Here is a 22,914-nt window from a genome sequence, read left to right on the forward strand (position 1 = left end):
AGAAGGGAGGGTGTTTCTCACTCCAGGTGGAATGCTGCCTCTTTTTCTCCTCGGAGGCCACTTTTCCCCAAAGTTAATCCACTTCCCAGGTAAAAGTGCCGGTCTTTTCTTTGTTCGGATTCAGCTGTGTGCAGGCAGCTGAGCACTGCCTCTTTGAAGTCAGGCTCTGCCAGGAAGCGGCCGGTGCGGCCATCCTGGGGCCGCTGTTGGCCTGTAAAACCCTACACTCCTCCATTCATCCAAGCCACACTGTATACACCTTAGAAATAAAAATCTTAAACACATTTACACCCCTCCCTCCTAAAAGATATATCGTCCTAGCAGTATTCTTTCCCACGCTTATTTTAAATTATAAGTACAATTTTATTCATCCAAGAATTTCTTGAAATATCATAAGGTCTGAGTAATACTTGAAAATACCCTTCTTGGCAGATTCCTTTGCGCAAGGATTGTGTTTTGCATACCTTTGCATACCCTCCAGTACTTAACACAGTACCGTGTACATTGTGTGTTTTCTATAAATGTTGAATGAATGACATTGTTTTCTAGCTTCACATGTCCTGAAGGCAAAAACTTGGATGCTGGGAAAGTCATTACCACCCCACTAGGCTTACTTGATTTAAACTTGCACCATTTCCCTGTGTGTGGCTATTTTCCCCTCTAGCAGCCAGAGCACCAGCATTAAAAAAAAGACTACAGGGAATACTGACCCATGGTGCCGCCTTAACAAAGGGGGCAAGGGAGCATGCTGCAGGGAACCCAATGGGATATCCTGGGTGTAAGAAGGCTAAAGCATGCTTTATTTCAGTGCTGGGGAAATCTAACCTCTTAAAACAGGAAAGTCACTGTTCTTTAGCAATTAAGAATGTCTCTTTTAGAACAGAAGGACAGGAAAAGAAGTTTTCAGAGAAATGCACATTCCTACTAGCTTGCCAGTTACAAGCTTTTCTCCTGTTAAGAGATTTACTTGGTGGACACTGACCAATATATGCAGGGTCAACCCAGACTACTATTTCTGCTGTAACACCAAGCCCACATTCTTCAGCCTTGGTATTTCTACAATCACCATCTTAGAAGTAAAAGTCCTCAATTTTACATTCCATGCTAAATTTCAATTCCTTTGAACTCAGCCTCTTCTATGAGCTGCTTCTCTCTCCACTCATGATATCACAGCTTTGAAATATAACTGAAATAAAGTGAAAATTAAAATGGATTTATTTGGGAGCTGCCACTGTGTTCTCTAGTGGGGATCCCTTTAAATAACTTCTCTTCTGTCCCTCAATTTACAGTCTTCTTAGGAGTCCTTTGTTGTGATATGGAATTCATGTGCTTTTTTATGTTGAACTCAAATATATGCTATTTAAAATTTTTACTTGAAAGAAGCTCTAGAATTTGCAGGGGGAGCAGAAAAACTCTGACACCCCCAAATAGATTCTTGACAGTAAACATTTTAGGTATGAGTCAAAATCTTACAAAATAATTTTAAAGCTTTGTTTTCCTTAGAATGTTGCCTTTAGGCTTTCCAAGTGCTTGTCTTACTGAGTGGGATAAAGAATGTAACAAAGTTTTAACTTCTCTGATGACCACCAAAGAGTGGTCTTTATAAAAATAAATACATTTTTAAGAAGCCAATATTTAAAAATAAGTAGGCTTATAGCAATCTTAATTTATGTTAGTTTAAAAGATAAACAATAGAAAGGCTAACATCATAAGATATGTATAGTGTTTATGACCCACTTAAGGATAAAAGTTTGGAGGAACAGGTAGAATTAAAATGCTATAAATCATAGGTCCTCAAGCTACTTAAACACTAAATAATAAAATGGGCTACTAAGAGATTCACTGTTACATGTTTTTATAAGTTGGACTGAGAATCAATAGCATAATCATAAAGGTCCTATTTTTCTTCCTAAAAAAGCCTTGCTCCTTAACATAACTGCTTTTTTCAATTTGCAGCAGTGCAATAAACTAGTGAAACATTAACTTTCTTAACAACACAGTATTGAGGAAAGGTGGGATATGCAGAGAAACACTTTAACCTGATTTGACCACAACTAACTAATCAATTCTGTTATTCTAAATTAAACACACACACACACACACACACACACACACACAAGCTTTCTACCTCTGAACTGGCGAATTTAGGCTTAGATGAGATGTCCCAGGAAGTCCAAAGTCAACTCCTCATGCTGGAAGCCGACTGCCCCAAATTTCCTGGAGTGAGGAGGCAGGAACCGTTAGCTGAGGTGCTGCTGTTGATTTTAGTGTTGTGAGCACGCATAAGGAGACAGGTAATTTCTCCCATAATTAGGTTCCAGGTCACTTTGTCCATTCCAGTTTTATATGATAAGAATCCTTGACCTGCACCTAGACACAAGTGCCAACTCAGTACACAGAGGATAGCATGAGAACAAGGAGAAGGTTCAAGTTATCCTGTTTGCTTTCATGCTTTTATAACTCACTTTGTTCCAGGCAGCTTGATTCTGACTGAAAATCAACCATCTTTAGCAAAGCCAAAAGTCAGAGAAAGAACAACAACAACAAGAAACAACAACAAGAACAACAACAACAAGAAAGAAAGCAAAGTAGACAGGTTTTATCATCATATATTCATCCACAACCTAAATATCATTTAGGTTGTGGATGAATATATGAAATACCACTAGTTTTAAATAGTTTATGATAGAATGATGGATTTCCTGCAAGCAGAAGAAAGCTATGTATCCTCTCCTCAGGAAAGTGAACGTACGAAGATATAAAAAATTTTTTTAAATAAAATTTCAGGAGTTAGAGGAATCTCCTCTGAAACTGAGGTTAAGAACCCCTGCCTAATATACACCCTTTGCTCACTGACATTTAAAGCTACAGAGAGATGAACTGGTAGATTTACTAATACCCTCACTTTTGTTTTTAATCTGATAATTTATTTGATTGTCAACACCAAAAAGATGCATAAGCAAATCAGTAAACCAAACAAGTATTTATTGAGTACCTACTTCATAATCAATTCTATTTCTCATGCTGTGGTTGTTACCAATAAAATATAAAATGCCATCTATCGCTGCCTTTAAAGAGCCTATAGTCTAGCTATCATTATTCTTAGGAACAAAAAAGTGAAACTAAGCATAATTTAGCACTTGACCATGAACAACAAACCTTGATTTGAATTACCAATACAACTTACTAAGCCATTTGTTAAATAAACCATTCCATTGAAAACTGATTATTAGTTGCCAATGTCTGTATGCATGTTTTCATATTCATATTCCCTAGTAGTAATCATGTAGATTATTGCAGGAGCTTTAATGTAAAAAGCAAGTTTATTTTTGTATTCTGAATGTTAGATTGAAGATACAAAGAAAATTACTGACAAGAAAAAATGGACTATGTTGGCCATGGGAGCTATGGATTACCTATCACAGGATCCTTCAGCAAAATGGAATTGATTAGAATATACTAGAGTTCAGAATTCTATTCATCAAAGAATTAGTAGGGGTACCTATGTTTTATGAAATTTCTAGGTCTACAATCTATTATCGGAGAATTTTACATAATATTTCACTTAAAATTATTAATAAATATAAAATCAATACTATAATATTTATTATTTAGCATAATATGTTAATTTAATATTTTATTAAGTACTCTCCTTAAAATTCCTTACTCCCAGGACCTTGGGATAATGACCTGAGTTGAAGGTAGACGCTTAACCCACTAAGCCACCCAGGCACCCTGGTTAATATAACTTTTAAAAATAACAATTCCTTCACTCAATTAATGACAAAATGATGAAGAACAGAAAAGTAACAACCCAAGGAAACGAGACATTTTCATGGTTAAGGCAGTGTCACCAAGATTTCCCCTCCCACTCATAGGGTGGCACAGACATAAAGTCAGTCACAAAATTAGACCTGTGGAAAGCCCAGCCATCCATGTATATAAACACTTTACATAGCCTGCCTACCCAAGGACCCCAGAGGCTTCATGTGGGGAAACCAAGATTGTCAGTCATGTCTTTCTACCCTTCCAGAGGCTTGGTGTCATATGAAAGTATCACTGGGCACCATGTCATAAGATCTAAGTTCAATCCTAACCTGGCCAACAACTTCCTGTGAGACTTCGGGCAACTCACTTTCTGAGCATCAGGTGGTCCTCCTGTGTAATGTGGAGAATAATAACTGCCTCATTTCTTAAGACAATTACATGAAATAATGTGACAAAAGGTTCCTCTCATTGTAGGAGCTAAGTGACTCTGTGCAATTTTGGATCTTAATAATTAAAAAAAAAAACATACATGTGGCAGAAAATTGGAACACATACATGAATGGGAGGTTCCCACAGAAATTCTGGGAGCTTTTGTTAGATTATAACTTAAATAATGTTGAACTGATTTGATGATTCCTAGGAATCCCTTCCAAGAATATTTTAGGAAAACCACAGACAACCAAAAGTTGGCAGAAACGGACTTATGCAGAAAATTGTGGGTTTCATAATTCTAGAGGTGCTGTAATTCTATAAATTCTACTGCTATGGCAAAACCCAAGCTTTTGTGTTCATTTGTTTTTGATTAGTCTCTGTTTTTTTTCTATAACACAGATTCTGCCTCCCCAGTGCTGCTTTGCCCTGCTAATATAGCTATGCGAATATTTATTTTACAGATTAATACTAATAGTAATTTTTTTAAACAAGAATATTCACTGCTTTCTCACCCTTAATTGTAAAAGTAGTGTGTGTGTGCTCACTGGGGGTAAAAATAAGCAATACAGAAATGTATAAAGAAGAGAAAATTTACTCTAACATCACCTCTCAGGAACCAACCACCATTACTATTTTGGTATATTCCCTTCCAGATATTTTATTGGCAAAGATTTATTCTTTTAAAAGTCATTTAAGTCAGGGCACCTGGGTGGCTCAGGGGGTTAAGCCTCTGCCTTCGGCTCAGGTCATGATCTCAGGGTCCTGGGATTGAGCCCCTCATCGGGCTCTCTACACAGCGGGGAGCCTGCTTCCTCCTCTCTCTCTGCCTGCCTCTCTGCCTTGTGATCTCTCTCTCTGTGTTGAATAAATAAATAAAATCTTAAATAAAAATAAAAATAAAAGTCAGTTAAGTCAATGTTCAGCCATTTAAATGCATACTAGCATTTTAGTAAAAACGGTTAAACAGTTTCACAAAAAGTTTCAAATGCGGAATTTTTCTTCCCTTTCATACTCTTTCTTTTCAAGATGGGCCCTTAGCTTTAGTCCTTTAAACAGGATTTTAACTAGGATTTTAACTAGTCATCTTTGGAAACTCCCCTTCCAATTTCCCCACTTCTGCCACTTCTAACAATGAGTACTTTTTAATGACCCTTTAAAAACTTAATCTCACCTTGAGCTGACGTGATCTGGAGTCACAAGCCTTGCTCCTTGGCCTCTGGCCATTCTGTGGGTGCTTTGCATTACTTAGCCTCCACCCCCAAGATGAGGTCCAGCTCTGACCTTGGATCTGGTACTGCATTCCCTGATGGAGCAAAAAAGATTCTTGATTTCAATAAGTAACCAGAGTGTTCATTGGTGTGACCATCTACTGGTTCTGCAGAGGGTTGGCGTAGTAGTGAATTATTTGAGTTCATGTTTTATGTCAATTGCTGCAGGCAAAATTTGGGAAGCTTGTTTTATTTTGCTTTGAAGAATCTAAAAACAGTCCTTCACAATGCAAATGCTGGCTATAATTCCAGTAGAATCTCCAACTTTTGCAATTGAGCATGTTCACTCTTTTACCCAGAAGCTATCATTATTAATGAAACATAGAACAGTGTTTATAATTTTGCCAGTTTGCTAGTTGTACAGAGGGTTACAGGTTCCCTAAGTACAACCACCACAACCCAACCTATCCTGCGAATCCAAGAGACCAGGACCTCTGGTGCCACTCTTAAAATGAGAGCTGAGGAACTGACTGTAGGAAGGAAGGAAGGGAGAAAAGCAAACAAGGTGAGATTAATTACATACAGGATTTCTCTGAGGAATATATCCCCTACATTGTGAATTATGAAAGTTTTAAGTAAATAAGTTACAACATTGTATGTGCAACCCATAAAAGAAAATAATGAGATAATAAAATGCAACATATGAGACAAGCTATAATCTTAGAAATTGTATACAGGGAATAACAATATGTATTAAAAAGTTTTCAAGGATTGATAGCCTGTCTCCAGCATTGATCAAGGGAGAGAGCCATCGAATTTAGCAAATTAGAGAGTTTCTGCAACTAGAAAAGTATACTCTGATTGCACAGGATCCCTTATCCTGATTCTCTCCTGTGCTACAAACCATAAGATGCCAAATTCACACCATTCAATCTAAAAGGTAAGGTGAGGGTAGAAACAGAAAATCTGAGACTGGGAGACAGGATGAGACCAGTGCTCCAGAATATGTCCTTGAGGGTTGAGTATGTAAGTGCCCTGTGTGATAAATGCTTGGTCCAAGCTCAGAGATGGATGCTGTGTACTTTTCATTCATTTGACTCCATTCTCAAAAATCAGTCTTTAAGTTATTATAATAAAAACATATCTGACCAGAGTAATTACGAAATGTGGAAATCAGTACAATAATAGTTTTAATTTAATTGCTTTCTGCTAAAATATAGTATGTTTCACATCCTTTAACCTAAACTTCACAAAATAGAATCACTAGAGCAGTTTTTATAGTTAGCATAGAAAAGGAAAAATATGTGATTTAAGATCAGACTAAGCTAGATTTAAATCATAGGCTTGTCACTCTTGGAGTGAAATTGGGTAAGTTTTATCTTTAACCTTTTTAGGCCTCCATTTCCTCATCAGAAAGTAAGGGTAAGTTAATGCCTAACTGTTAAAACCTTTTGTGAAGATTAATGAGACAATACTAAGCATTTCCTTTCCTGATGTCAACATGCCCCTGGGGGATACTGAGAGTACACAGAGTTTACTCTCTGTGATGGTTCATTTTATGTGTCAATCTAACTGCACCATAAGGTACTCTGAAATTTTGCTAAACATTATTTCTGTGTGCCTACAAGAGTGTTTCTGGATGAGATTACAATTTCAATCAGTGGACTGAGAAAAGCAGATTGCCCTCCCCAATGTGGGTGGATATCATCCTCTCTGCTGAGGACCAGAATGAAACAAAAAAAGCAGAAAAGAGAATTTACTCTCTCTGTTTGACCTCATTGGTCCTGATTCTCAGGCCTTTGGACTCCAACCAGACCTAAACCACAGACTTCCTTAGGTGTCCAGCCTGCAGACAGCCAATCATGGGACTTTTCAGCCTCCATAATCACGTGAGCCAATTTCTTCTAACAAATCTCTTTAAATATGAATATTGGTTCTATTTCTCTGCAGAACCCTAACAGATCTTCCTCCATCACTGAATGGACCTCTGAGTTCCCATGTCTGCTTTCTGATATTTTTTCAAGATGTCAGCTGTCTCTTCTCATTTCTATCAGTTACACTAATCATAGCTTCTCATCTGCTCCAAAGAATTCCATTGCACAGATTTGGAAACATCTATTTTTCACCAGTTTCCTTTTACTTCCCATGTTTAGGCTGTATTCTGAATACAGAAAGTATTATTGGAATCAGTTTTTCAGATATATTGATATCTGAAAAAGAACAACCCAGCAGAAAAGGCTTATATCTGCCCTTCCTCCTTCTTGCTCAACTCTGTACCCCTCATATCATACCACATAGTCACCCTTATAAATCAGTTTCTTGTGATTTCAGCTAGTGTGACTCTGTTTCTCAGAGCCAGACCACTACTCAGTTTTTTTGCAGCTGCAAAACTGTGGCCAAACCCCAGACGATGAAGGTTTCATTAAAGGTTACATCCTGTGTGGCCCAGCCTGAAACTTTCAGTGTTTCATGTCATAAAAATCACAACATGACTTTTTGAAAATTAATGAACTCAATTTCTTTCTCATATTTTAACATACTACTCCAAGAGTTAAGTGTTCACATGCAAAGTGTATATATTTATACGTCTTAATCTATAGTATATAAGGGATTTAATCGAAGTATAAAGAAATGTTTCCTGACAAAGAAAATGATTCTATCCAGAATGAGTTAAGAAAGACAGTGGGATGGAGTATTATGCCTCCATCAGAAAGGATGAATGCTCAACTTTTCTATCAACATGGACAGGACTGGAAGAGATTATGCTGAGTGAAACAAGTCAAGCAGAGAGAGTCAATTATCATATGGTTTCACTTATTTGTGGAGCATAACAAATAACATGGAGGACATGGGGAGATGGAGAGGAGAAGGGAGTTGAGGGAAATTGGAAGGGGAGGTGAACCATGAGAGACTATGGACTCTGAAAAACAACCTGAGGGTCTTGAAAGGGTGGGGGTGGGGGGTGGGAGGTTGGGGGAACAAGGTGGTGGGCATTATGGAGGGCACGTATTGCATGGAGCACTGGGTGTGGTGCATAAGCAATGAATTCTAGTACACTGAAAAGTAATTAAAAAAATAAAAAATTTTTAAAAAAGAGTGGGATTGTCCTCTTTATGTATATTCTCATACATACATACATACATACATGTATATGTGTGTGTATATATACATATATATCCTTAAAAATGGGTCTAAATAGAAGTACTTATGCAAAGTACTTTATAAAGTCAGACACTGACGATCAATTAAGTATTTTTTTAGTCAAATGATTCTGATGTTATAGAATAGAAAAATCCAGACTAGATTGTTATTTTGATACATTTTAATAGCTTTATTTCATGACAATTATAGAAGGAAAAATGAAAAGAAATGGAAACTGACCTTTAGCAGATATTTTAGTGAGATAATCTCCATTTTAGATTTCTAGAATGGAGACAGTAGTCTGGGAGAGAAAAAAAAGGTTTTTTTCTTATTGTAGTAAAAGATCTTGTATTACAGTTTTGTTCTTATAGTGTAGAAAGAAAGAGAGAAAATGATATGCCAGGCTACCTCCTATGGGCTGAATGTTTGTGTCTCCCTAAAATTCACATAATCCTAACCCTTAAAGTTATCATATCAGTATTAGGATGTGGGGCTTTGGGGAGGACACATCTATTAGGTCATGAGGGTAGAACCCTCATGAATGAGATTACTGTCTTTACAAGAAGAAATAAGAGAGCTTGTTTTCCACTCTGTAAGAGTATGAGGAAATGGTCATCTGCAAGTTGAGAAGAGAGCCTCCACCAACCCCAGGGTCTGCCAGCACTCTGAACTTGGATGTCTTAGCCTTCAGAACTGTGAGAAATAAATGTTGGTTTAAGCCACCCAGTCTATGGTTTTCTTTTATAGCAATCTGAACTAAGACACTACCCCAAGAATTTTTGTAGTAGTTGTGTTTTACCTTAACTGCCATGTAGTAATCTGTTCTTAGACTAGAAGACTGTTAGAATTTCCAGGGAATCATTAACGTCTTGCTAACAACCATGCATAATTATGTGAATGTGTATGTGTTTTACTGGTATAGCCTTGTCATTAATACAGTTAACTAGAATCTTGTTTTCATTCTTAAAGTGGAAATGTCAATTATGACTTTGGGTTTGGCTTAAATTTTTCTAAAACAATTTTTACTCTTTTTTCAGATTTCATGTTATACATAATTACCTATAGCTAGATGCAAACAAAATAGATGCTTCAAACTTTTTAGTGAGTCTCACAATAAGGCTCTTTTTTTTTTTTTTTTGAGCGTCCTAAACATATGAAAGAAATACTTTCCATACGTATGCAGAACCACAATCACAATTAAACCTTCACAGTTTAATTGACATCCCTTAAGAAGGCAGTGTTTGCCCAGAACTACCATTTCACAAAATCCTTCTAATGACTGCATCACTCCGGAAACCAATGCAATTAATTGACTTGTAAATTCTGCAACTGGAGTAAGATGGGGTGTTTGAGGGACAATGCTTCCAAATTCAATCCACACTTTGAATTTGCTTTTTATTTTCTAGGTTTTTTTCTTCTTCTAGCCTGTTAGAATGGTACTTTATTGTAGACTGTTGACTTATTTATGAGGAATGAAGATGGAAAATAGACCCTAGTGCGAGAAAGCCTGGGTTCAAGCCATTGGGCTCCCATTACTGTCTTACTTTACGTAAATGATTTGCCCAAATCTTGCTCAATTTTTTTCATCTCTAAATTAGACATATATGGCAATGCCCATCACACAAAATTATTAGGAACAAGATTAAATTTTTCAATAAAAATTTTATAAAATAAAAATCTAAAGTGTTGTGTAAATGCTAAAATATTTGTAGGGTGTTAGTATGGTTATTACTGCTTTAAAACATTGATATTTTCAAAGCTAAATATAGTAACACAGTCAACCATGAACTAATTTACTCAGCATAGTTTCTAGAGCAAAATAAAGAACTCACTTGCAAAGTGGGTTGCTGTTCATCTCATGCCCCTGTTTTACCCAACTAGGGCTTGGATTGTAGTAAGGTATTCAGTATATCATGTTATTTATTCCCATCTTTTAAATTAACTTTATGTCTTCTGTCTTCCTGTACTTTTCTTCTCATTTTATGTTGTGGAGGTTTTTTTTTTTTTTTTTTTGGCAATAAGCAAATATCCCAAGAACTGTGAAAAATGCCCACAGTACCTTCCACTAAGAACCACATAGGCCCTTATAAACACATTAATGATCATCACACAACATTGTCTGCCTTGAATGTTTTCACATCTTTTTATCATGCACGTCTGCCTCGTTTAAAATCACAGGGCAGGAACTCTGTCTAATTCTATTTGTAAATCAGGGAGAGAGCATTGTTGTTCAATAAATGCCAAGAAGCGACAGCATCCATGTGAGGTGAATAGGTGGAAATTATTATTTCTGTGTATAGTGAGGTGAAAATAAAATGGCTCCTTTACAATTTTCAAAGCATTCTCCTATCGATTATCTTGTTTGTCCATCACACCAACACTTTGAGGGAGCTAGAGAGGGCGGTTTTGCTGTTAACCTCCTTGTATGAAGACAGAACCTGAGACTAAGAGGTTAAATGCCTTGTCCAAGGTCCCGTGGCAAGACAGAAATGAAGCTAGAGGGGAATCAGGACCTGCAGAATCTCTGCCCGGTCTCTTCTCACCTGATGATGCAAGGACTTCATAGCAGGAACAGTGACTGCTCTGGGAGCATGTCAAGAAACATTGAGAAGCTTATTTATTTTCTTCCCTTTGCATCTCAGGGCTTCACTCTGACCCTAGCTTGCACTAAGTGCTTAATAAAGAGTTGTTTAATTAATTAATATTATGGATATCCTATCAGCAGGACTCAAGGGTTAATTATTGAGCCGTGACATCCTTGCTGTCTAACCTGCTGCTCAACCCACAAAAACCATTCTGTATTGCTAACTTTTTGTTCCTGACCCTTGTGATGCCAATTTTCAGTACTCTTTAACAGTCCTACCAATACTCTTGCCAAGTTGCTACCTCTGTTCAGTAGCTTAGGCACAGAGCCACTTCTCTAGTAGATTCAACTATAACCTGCAAAATGCTATAAATGGAGGGGCCTTAAAAAGCAAAAGTTTAGCCCTTCATTTCATTAAGAAAATGTGTGATGTGTTTACTATGAAAATCTTCTGGGCTGACCAGAAATCAGAAACTGATATCAGGACACATACGACTTGCAACTGAGAGCCTGCTATGAATGTCCTCTGCTCATGCTAATGGCATATGCAAGTTCCAAGACTTTTGTGTGCTATATTGAGCTTTGGAAAAGGGTTGCGTATAGAGGCTGGATTGTCAGTAGGTGAGTTGGGGAATAGTCGTAATGCAGGGAAGGGTGAGAGAATGGCTGTGCACTTAGTGGCTGCCTTTCTTAGATGAGGCAGGAAACATTTGGTAATCCAGTTAGCTAGACCAGATTTGAGCTAAAGGAAATGCTCACATAGTAGTTGCTAGAGTGTCCTACAGCCCTCAAAGGTGCTAGAATCCGATGACAGTGAACGTGTTTGATATGTATACTAGCTTAGAGACCAAGTCATTATCCTCAACATCCTTTCTATGTGTGCTATCATTTTACAGATGTATTTTAGTCATTTAGTAACATTTTGGCTAATTATCTTTTCAAAATGGTTCATCAGGGAAGTCTGCTTGGGCTTACTAAGTCTTATTTCTTAGAATCACAATCAGCTCAACAGACTACCCGTTCTCACCCTCACAGCTTCTATTAAACACACGTATTGTTGAATTACAATTAACATCACAACCTCAGTTCAGTTTTTCATTTTCCGGAAAAACCCACAAAACATCAAACTGTTTCATTTTAAATAGAAAATCTTATATAAAACAAATACTTTATGATAGTATATTCTAATACCATTTTGAATAATTATACAATAGACAATCCTGGATTCATTAATGCATCCAGTATCAAGATGTGGTAGTTCAATTTTATTAACCCCTCATTAAAGCCATCTGAGACTTTAGGTATGTTTCCAACTTTTCCTATTAAGTGAGGGGTCTGAGACACATGCAGAGAAGTGGGTCTCAACTAAGTCTTCTGTATGTTTATTGTGCTTGACCTTTAATTTCCATATACTTACTAGGCACATATTCGCTAATGTCTCTCAACAGGGCAAAAGAATATATATGCACAAACATACGGACACTAGCTAAATTAACAAGCCTAGATATCTAAATATATTAGTTTGTCCTATTCAAAGTAAAGCATAAAAAAATACTTGTTAGGTGGGGTGCCTGGGTGGCTCAGTCAGCTAAGCAGCTGCCTTCAGCTCAGGTCATGATCCCAGGGTCCTGGACTCAAGACCCTCATTGGGCTCACCCATCAGTGGAGAGCCTGCTTCTCCCTCTTCCTCTGCCTGCTGCTCTGCCTAGTTGTACTCTCTCTCCATCTCTCTAATAAATAAATAAAATCTTCTAAAAAATACTTGTTAGGTAATACTCAATTAGGGGAAATTCCTTTTTATTCATAGAAATGAACAAATGAATGGCCTAGAAGCAACATAATAATGCCTTGCTCTTTGGTGTTCTATTAATTCTACAGTATATTCCACTGTAATTAATATGTTTTATACAGCATTGTTTTTGTTAAATTTCAAATGTATTTATAGATGCTTTTAAAAGTAATGATTCTACTGTTATTTTTTCTTAAAACTGTGTTTAAAAATAATTATCAACAACTAATTTTTTTGTTGTTTTAAATCCAGATTTTTGCATATGAAATTGTTTAAGGGCTCACCTCTGCTCTAATTTTTATTTCTATTTATTTATTTATTTATTTTCTGCTCTAATTTTTAATTGAGTATTGAGTATCTCTTATATTTCAGGCATTGTGATGAAATACACCAATCACTTCCTTTAGGGCATGTATTATTATTCTCATTTTTTACAGATGACAAAGCTCTGCTTCAGAAAGGATAAGTAAGTTTCCAAGGTAAGAAAACTAATAAGAGTTACTATTCACCTAGGAATCCAGGTCTGTCTTTCTCTAAGGCTTATGCCTTTGTCAGTTTTTCCTGTGGGCTCTCAAATTTGAAAACCATCAAGGACATATTGGCACACATCCATATATACAAGCAGAATTGGATTCTTTCCTTTTTCAACATAGTCTTGGCATCCAAAACATGAGAACGACATGAGCATTAGCAGTGAACTTCTGACAATTTGGTATATACCTGCCTTGGCTTAACCTTTGCAAAATCTTAATGAGCAGTAGGTCAACCTTGATGAATCATCTTTGCTTGTAGGAAAATGTGATTTGTGAAAGAGACAGTTTCCCATTCTCTGCACTTTTAAACAGTTGTGTCATCAGGTATAAAAACTACCAGTAGATTTAATAAGCTATTTATTTCTATAATGAGTGAAACCCTTATTACTCACTAGGAATAGACTGCATTTGGGGATCCTATAATAGATGGCAGAAACAACAATTGAAATTCTGAACACATTAGAACCACAGCATGTTGCAGACCAATTAAAATTGACAACCAAGTGAAGCAAATACACATGGATAAATATAGAAAAGCCAAGTTGTTGTGAGGGTGGGTCCCCTCCCCTCTGCCTTTTCTCTTTATGAGGTGGTAGTTTTCTATCTTCAGAATATGCCTGTTCATTTTGTTAATCTTTTTCTGCTTGGCTTCTGAGTTTTAATCAAATTGAATGGTTACAGATATAAAATTTTATTTCATAGAACCCCTTTGGCACTTTGATGTATTTAGTGCCCTGATGTTGGGAAACTATCACTAACTAGAAATCCTAGCTTTTGTAGATAATATATAATTTTCATAATCTTAAACCAAGATAGGAAAAATAGATACTGTGCTAAATGTTTCAGCCACATGTTCACCTTTCTGTATTAAATTAGTATTGGCAGCTGAGTAGGAGATTACAGGGTACAGCTGCTTTAACCTTCAGCAGTAAATGGTGCTTGCTGAATTGCCTCCATGTGCCTCTAAAGCCCAAGAAGCTTAAAAATACACGTTTGATGCTGAAGATGAGAAAAAACAGTAAATTAGCAACACTTAGGTGGGGTGGGGGGAGGGTTAAGACTAAATATATTGCTCATGGAGATGATGGAATTTACTTTTCTGAAGTTCTTGAAGAAAGTTTTGTGTAAGGCCTGCCTGACTCTAGGAAATTAAGTTTGATATAAACAGTATAAACAATAGCACAGCTTGAGGACCTACTGTGGACCATGCATTGTGTTTGATGCTTGCATTATCTAGTTTCATTTCCATGGTATCCTAATGGATATCATGAGATTTAGGGACACTACACATGTGATCAAAATGATGCTCAGAGAAGTTAATTCTGTACCCCAAATCCTTTGATAAGAGGTTGTACGATTAGGACCCCATACCAGTGCTGCTTCTGATGTCAGTGACCTACTACCTACATCACTTGCATGTTAGTTCTTTCTTATGTCAAAAAACACAATAAAGTGTCTGTTCATAAATGTATCATAATGTTTGGGGGGGTAGATGTGCATGGACAGCCAGGTACAACCCTAATACAAACATAATGTCATTTAAACACAGGTGCAGTTCTGGCCTGAAATTGATTTGAACCTACATCTTTTTTGAAGAGGGAGCATCTGTAATGTATATGGAGGCTAGTGGGGGAGGAGAAATGCAGCTGTCTTAGCAGCACTGAAAGAAAAGGAGCAAGTTAAATGCTTTCTACTCTCAGACAAGATTAATAATCCTTAAGTACTGTTCTGTTTAATAAATTGTGACAGAGTTACTCAATGTGAGTCTGGAAGAGGACATAATGATTGGGCTCCTTGTAAGTAATGCTCTTTAAAAATGGAGGTTGGATTTATATTATTGTAAAAACAAATAGGTTTAGGGGTGAGGGGAATGGTTCCTTATTGAATTAACTTGTAAAAAAGTAGCAAACAGTGCCATCTACTGGGCTTCAATGTTCTCTTTGTTGGAGGTTTTGCCCATGATTGTGAATTGTTGTGCACATTGAATACGTACACACAACACAAATAAGACATAAATTTAAAAATCCTTTGTTATCTGTCATGAAGATTGCAAGAGTTTTTAAAGTGGCTCTGTTTCTTTCTTTATCAAAACATTTTAAGTAATTTTCCTACTGGTATTAAAAGAAATATTCAGTAAAAATAATTGCCTTCACAGAAATCTACTTTGATTTAAAAAAAAAAAAAACAGTTCTACAAGAAAATTTAAATGGACTTACATGGAAGCATAATCAAATACAAATCGAGAAAAACCTCCAAAGGTTTGTGAATAATCCTTCTCTGCTCAGCTGACAGCTCTCCCCCCAACCCTTAATCCGATCTACCTCAGAAACTAGCATATTACCTTCTTTACAAAGAAAAGGAGGAAAAGAGGAACATTTTTCTTAGTGAAGAGGCTCAGGGGCGTTTACACATGCTCATCTTATGCTACCCATATGGAGAATAAGGGGTTGGATGTGTTGTCCCTGACATTTTCCCCAGGAGGACTCAGCATGCTGGGTCATCTGGCTTCTCTCCCAGCCAGTGTGCCCTCAGTTGTGCCCCATATGGCTTGTGAGCCATGCCCTGGCAACATGCCAGCACAGTGTATCTCAGATCATGGTCCTCAGACCACCTGTATCAGATCATCTGGGGAGCTGGTGAAAGACACAGGTTCCCAGCCTAGTCCTAAGGCTTGCTAAATCCTAAACCTCTGGTCTGGCACCCAGACACTCATTTAACAGGCCATTCTCATGCCTGTTGGAGTTCGAAAATCACTGTCTAGAACTTTGGAATGTTTACTCTGTAGCTTTGCTGGTGCCTAAGTTCAAACTACAGGTGGGTCAGCCTCCAGCAACCCGTTCTAGGCTTTTTTTGGGAGGAGGTTCTGGAACAGTACGAGCCTGCACATCAGTACCATCTGTGGTACTTTTAAAAGTTGTACACTCCTGGATCTCCTCTCAGGGATTCTGATTCATAGGGTAGCTGTGAATATTGTGTATGCAATATTCCTGCTGCTCTAGGCAATCTCCAGGACCAACCCTACCGAGTTAGCCCTCAGGAAAACTATAGAGCAGACAGCATTCGTTGGCTGTCTCCCCACAGCCTTTTGAGTGCACCCCTTCCTCTTGACACCCTGTTTCCCCTGTGGGCCCCTCTTCTGTCTTTTAGTCCTCAGACTCAGATTCCTCTCATTCACCCCATTCTTGATGGCAACTAATCTCCCAGATCAGACACTGAATGAACTTACATGCACACAGGGTAGTCATGCAGTCTGAAAACAAATACTATTTTGTCAGATATTGTGATGTAATAACCAGAAACCATTTATTTGATATCTAACTATGTTTTCAGACATGGTGCTGTTCCCTTAGTTAAAATGTCAATGGCATGGACTTGTTAAAGACATCCAGGTTTTTATAGTGACGGACAGGTGTGGATCACAGAGCACGCTGTGAATGGTGGTGCCATGTGGACAGAAGCTTGGTTAGCCGACCTTTTGTGGAAGTCTGCTCACGTGAGGTATTGCTCTCCTGAAATGCTGGTGTACACCATGGAGGCAGGGAGACCTCCTGAGCGCTGGCAAACCATTCATGTCTCAGACTTCCCTGACAGACAGCAGTGACACCAGGGAAGATATCCTCAGCACTAAGAACTCCCTGTTTTCTCTTATCTACACCCAATTCAGACATCAAACCCAGCCAGGGTCTGAGCTCCTATGACGTCTTGCCCTAGGTCAGTCCTGTCCATAGTGCTCTCTTCTTTAAAACCACGGCACTTACTGTCTGAGCCGCTACGCGACAACTAGTTACAGACTGCTTTTAAACAGCTCTTAAGTTGTGGTGAAGAAGAAAGGTAAAAAGAACAATTTAAATGTGAACATTTGCAAACAAACAAAAAAATAAAAGTGAAATTTTGCAATGATTAGTAACATGAGTGTTATTATTACGACGATCTTTCCAGCTCTCTGAATATATGCTCCTTGGAGACAGGGCCATGTCCTATATTTATTTATATCTTCCATACTATCTCACAAAGGCCACATGCTTAGTAAATAGTTGTTCATTTGATGCAACTTTTCTCTCATACCTCCCCTCAGGAATAAGACATGGATAGCACTTTTTTTAATAAAGTTTCCTTTAGCGTAGGGTCTGTTGGCTATTCTGCAGAGTGGTGATTACAGAGTCAGAGCAAAATGTGCCTCAGATTAAGAGAAACTCTGGACATGATTATCTTTTTGTTCAAATTCAGTCCCATCCCAGACCAAGTCCTTGCTTAGTGGTCTTAGACATGTCCTTCATTCAGGCAAGCTCTCTTTGGTTCTCCACACTATTCCCTATATACAGAACTGCTCCTGAGGCAATTCCATTCTCATCCAAGCAGAACTTTTATCCTGTTCCCCAGAGTCTTCCACAGCTGTAAGACACATGCCCTTCTCAACTATTGTTGGTTTATCTTTTCCAGGGGGTCACAACTCTAGCTACACATCAGAAACATTGGGTAACTTTGTAAAACGCTGGTTCCCAAACTTCCAAAACAAGTTTGATTTAACTGGTTTGGAGTGCGGCCAAGGATTCAGTATTTTCTTTTTAATCTCTCAGGTAATTCGAATATGCATCCAGAATTGAGAACACTCTAGTTTTCTTACAGTCAGCTAAGAAGTTCCTGTTTTGCCTTTAACTCCAAATTTAGGTCAAAATTCCTGGCTTCAGGTTTAACTATTAAAAATTAACAAATGCAAGTATAGACATTTACAGAAAGTTAGCAGACAGTGATATAGGGTGTCTCTACCCTACTTCCACTACCTTGGGGGAGGTAACTGGACTCCTCAGATATTTTAAAGTTTTCAAGGCAAGGGATGCCTTGCCTTGGGTTTAAGAACTACTTACTTAATGCATTAAGTATAAAATGGTATGACATGGAAGACTTGGTTAAAAAACAAAACAAAACACAAGATTGTGAGAATCTTCACCAATACTCTCATTTCTCCCAATCTTTAATGTTGGAGAAGTTAAAGAGTCAAGAGATGTGATTTTGTGTGAGGAAAGGGTTGCCTTGAATGGAATGTAGAAACATGACTCCCACTCAAATGTGCTGCCCAGTGGGTGATGTTGCCAGCTATCACATCTAACCCAATTTACTGCCCACTCAGTGCACTGTTTCCAGGATTTTAAATGTTAATTACCATCTAGTACAATAGCATGGGTTATTTCTCAGCCCATCATCATGTTTTGCCTGGCACATAGGTGTCTAGGGGATACATGAATGGCTAATAAATATATGGGTGCAATAGGTTTCACTAAAATAAAATGATTCATATTTGGATAAAATGCCCTCCTCCATCCATCTGAAGTTGTTTTATTTAATTTTATTCTACACTATTGGATCCCTATTATTTCTGTCAGTAATCAATGGAAATGATGATGGCTTAAAATTTGCCTGTTTAACATTTTATTGGGAAAAATTAGCAGATCTGAAATACATAACTAGTTTGTAAAATGTGTTTTTGAACACATTTAAAGAATGTGTTCAAAAGAGTTTTATGTGTTTAAAGAGTTTTTAATCTGCCATTTTCACTGAATAGGCATTTATGGGTGTATAGGGAACTTGGAGGACCATCATAAAGGAATTCATAACCAATTGAGGGATGAGCCTGGGAACAGTAGTATAAAATACTGACCTGAAATTGTTATGAAGTTATGACATCCTCCCAAAACATATGTACTGGGAGCTGAGAACAGCCATTTCTGTTTCTGTTTCACCTTCCTTGTTTTTTGTTTCTTTTTTGAGAATTTTAACAGATTTGCTAGCTTTAGGTTTTGTTACCTTTCTAAGGATTCAAAGATGTGTAATTGAAAAATCAAAAGGATTTGACAAGTCAGAGAACCAGAGTGAGAGGCAGAACACATAGATGTGTGATTCTTGAGAGACTCCCAACCATGCTGCCTTCTTTTTAATTTGCAGATGCATTATGTAAGTTTCTTTTCTTTGTTCTCTCTTTCCCATTAACTAAACATGTCAAAGTTGACCCAGCAGCATTTAATAGCTCTTTAGAGATAAAGAGGAATCTAGTGACACAACAGCATCATATACTTTTAAGTGTTAAATTTTGTTCTTTTAAGACTGTTAATATTGGGCAAAAATGCCCTTTTAAGACTGTTAATATTGGGCAAAAATGCCCAGCTAACAGTTTTTCCTCCTTCACACGGACTACAAGGCTTTTTTGCTAACCCATATTGAAAATTATCAGAGAAGATCAATGGAACAGAAAATTTTCAAAACATGATGGTCCCCTGCTGCCACAATAAGGACAAGATAAAATCCAAAAAGTGGATGGTGAACAGAGGCCAATTTTGTGACAATTAGTGATTAGCAGTGACTTGCGGATTTTGAGCTACTACTGATCAATTGACAAAAGAAGAAAGAGGGAGGCCAGTGGGAGGAGAGGAGGGAAAGAAAGCTCATTCTCCATATTGTTCTACTAAGGAAGACTTTTTATTCTTGTTATGAGGGACCCACATGTTTCTTTGAAGTTGGAATAGATTCTGGTTGGGAAACACTGTGCTGTCTGTTCCTGCCTCTCTTGTGCCATTTATCATAATTTTGTTTCAGTTTCAATATCTGTGACATGTCTTACATCCTCTGCAACTTGTTAAACCATGCAACTTTTTTGAATCCCCATGACCCCTGTATTCAGTAGGAGCAGAATAAGTGTTTATTGAACAAATAATTTTTAAATAACAAGACTGTTTTTAAGCCCCTGAATGAGAAACCAGGAGGTACTTTTCATTGGGTACCATAATTTCCATGGTTACAGATTAGTTAGAAAGTAAATTGTACATTCAGCCTCCTATAAGACAATGGCAACTGACATCTTTCTCAGCAACTCTTTCAAGAAAGTCCAAGGAAATTTATTGTAATGGGCAATGACCTGGCATATGTTAATAGATGATTTGGGCCATATGTTATACAGTTCCAAAGATGGCATTTAAATAAGGGACTTACCATTTTAGCAGGTGGGACTCTCTCAAACCGTAAACAGAGAAAAGTAATAAATAGTCTTTGTTTTCTATAACTCAACTTAATTTCTGACTCCAGACTTTCCATCATTCCTGCTTGGAGAAAAATTTAACCTCTTCCTCTCTTGGAAACCTCCCCTGCCCCCAAAGGTGTCATTGTTCTGGGATTTTTTACATCTCCAAGTTAACTTTACAGGGGAGCCAGTGTTGAGCCAACTCAAGTGACAGGACCCCAGCAGAGAGGGTGCGTGTGCACCACGAGGGGGTGGCAGCTTTAGGGAATGATAAGAGGTCATATGGAAGGCATCCACTAGAGAATGGTGCAGGCTAGAGTTCCTTGAATGGGTTGGGGGGGTGTATTTAAATAATATTCAAATATAACATAAGGGGGAGATTCTACATTTGACAGAAGTACAAACAGCAACCTCTGAGTAAATAGGTTTCTGCTCTTTCTATTCAGCCCTCTTTCTCCACACTGAGGTGGCAAGAAGTGGTGCAGTGTTGGCAGTCGGTATTTAGAAGACAGCAGTAGAAATAGCCAGCATGTCCTACTCCTGTGACCCAATCAAAGGCTGGAGTCAGACCTCAGTTGACAGAAGGGAAGCTTTAGTCAAAACAGGAATTTAAAGTTAAATTTATACTTACCTAATGATGACACTGTAGCTATGGTTGAAAATGTCCAGAAATGCTCTAGGATCTCCCTGAGATGATGTAGGGAGGAGATGCCCAGTGGAACGTGGATGAAGACAGTGGTTTCTCAGTTGTATCCAACTGTATTCACACTCGTTGTCTCATTCCACATGTTTGTCCCTTCCAGTCTGGTAGCCTCTCATGCTTCCATGCTGTCCCGCCTTGACAGTCATAGCCATTCTGCACTAGGCTCTTCTGCCTCCCTGGATGTTTCCAGAAGACTGCATCTGACTTTGTCTCTTGGGGAAGCCCTTTTCTTCCTTCTACTTTTTTCAAATTTTGCTCCTGCAAACATTTTCTCCCTAATGAATCCTCTACAAACAGTGTAAGTTCCTCTCTGGGCTTAGTTTTATTTTTAGAAAGAAAAGCCAGAAATATGGGGGCTACTTTACTTTCTACGCCTGAGGCAAAAGTGCACAGAGCTGGTTTATTGGCTTGAATATGGAAGAGGGTAAGGGGAAAAATTAGGTGAGAAAAAAGAAGATAAATCGTGAATAAAAATATTACCCAGCCCCACTTTGATTTCTGGTGGATTTTAGTAATCCTTAATTTGAATGAAATTTGCCCTTGGATGCAGAAGACAAATGCACTTAAACCAATCACAGCATATTTTATAGCTTGATATGCTTGCTTCTTCCCTTATGCTTTATATGGACTGTGTAACAGGAGCATCAGAGCATGGTGGTTGAAAGCACCTGGGTCCAAATCATGGCTAAGGCATTATGTCATTGTGTGACCATATGAAGTTACCTGGCTTCTCTCTGCCTCAGTTTCCCCACACGTGCAATGAAAATGATTATATTAATTGCATTTTGCTCATAGGGAAGTTACAGAGTTAATGTTTATAAAGTGCTTATGAGAGTGTGAGAGTGTGTGAGACATTGTAAATGGCAAAAGAAGTATTTGTTGAGGATAATTTGCTTGTTCTTTGCATTCTAGAATCTCTATGGGGCAATGAATTGCTACATGTGTAGCATTCCTTAGTTGGACAACTTAAGATTTCCTTGAGTCTCTAGACTAAGTCATTCTCTTAGGGGTTCCCTGTATTACTTCTTCAGAGCACTTGCCATCTTTACAGTTTAATAATTAACCTAGTTGTTATTTAACATCTGCCTTCCCTGCTCAGTTGTAAGCTCCATAACTTCAGAAACCATATGTGTTTTTCTACACTGTATCCTACTAGGTTGCACAGAGTGGCTGCTCATAAGTATTTTTGTTAAATGAATGAGTCTGTTGAAATGTTAGGTATGGTGGGAAGTATGGGTCAAAAGTTGTGGCACTATGGGTCAGACTACCCATCCTGCTGCTTTGTATGAAGAGCCAGGGATTTGGGCGGCTGGGGTAGGGGGCAAGTAAACCTAAATTAAATTGACTCCTGAGACCCCTTACAATGCATGCAACTGTCTGGGGTTTTCTGTCAGAGTCCGAATGGTGTTATATTTGACCTACAGTAGGTTTAGGGGTTATAGGATAAGTTCTGGCAGGTTTTATTCAAGCATTTGTCAAAATAAAATTTATTAAGCTATTTCTTTTTACTCTCAAGAGGTACAATAATATGTTAACAACTCATTAGCTACTTATAGAACTACAAACAATAAGAATATCTGAACTCAGTTTTGGGCTCTAAGAGAGAAACTTGAAAATTTAAATTTCTACCTCTTCATATTTATTTAGTATATTTTAAGATTTAAGTAATAAAAAAAAGTCTAGGCTGCATGAAGACCTTGTGACCTGTTCCAAAGATAATAGTTTCCTATTTAACTTAAATGAGTGG

This window comes from Mustela erminea, chromosome 15 (assembly GCF_009829155.1).
Source record: "Mustela erminea isolate mMusErm1 chromosome 15, mMusErm1.Pri, whole genome shotgun sequence".
Classification (NCBI taxonomy): Eukaryota; Metazoa; Chordata; class Mammalia; order Carnivora; family Mustelidae; genus Mustela; species Mustela erminea.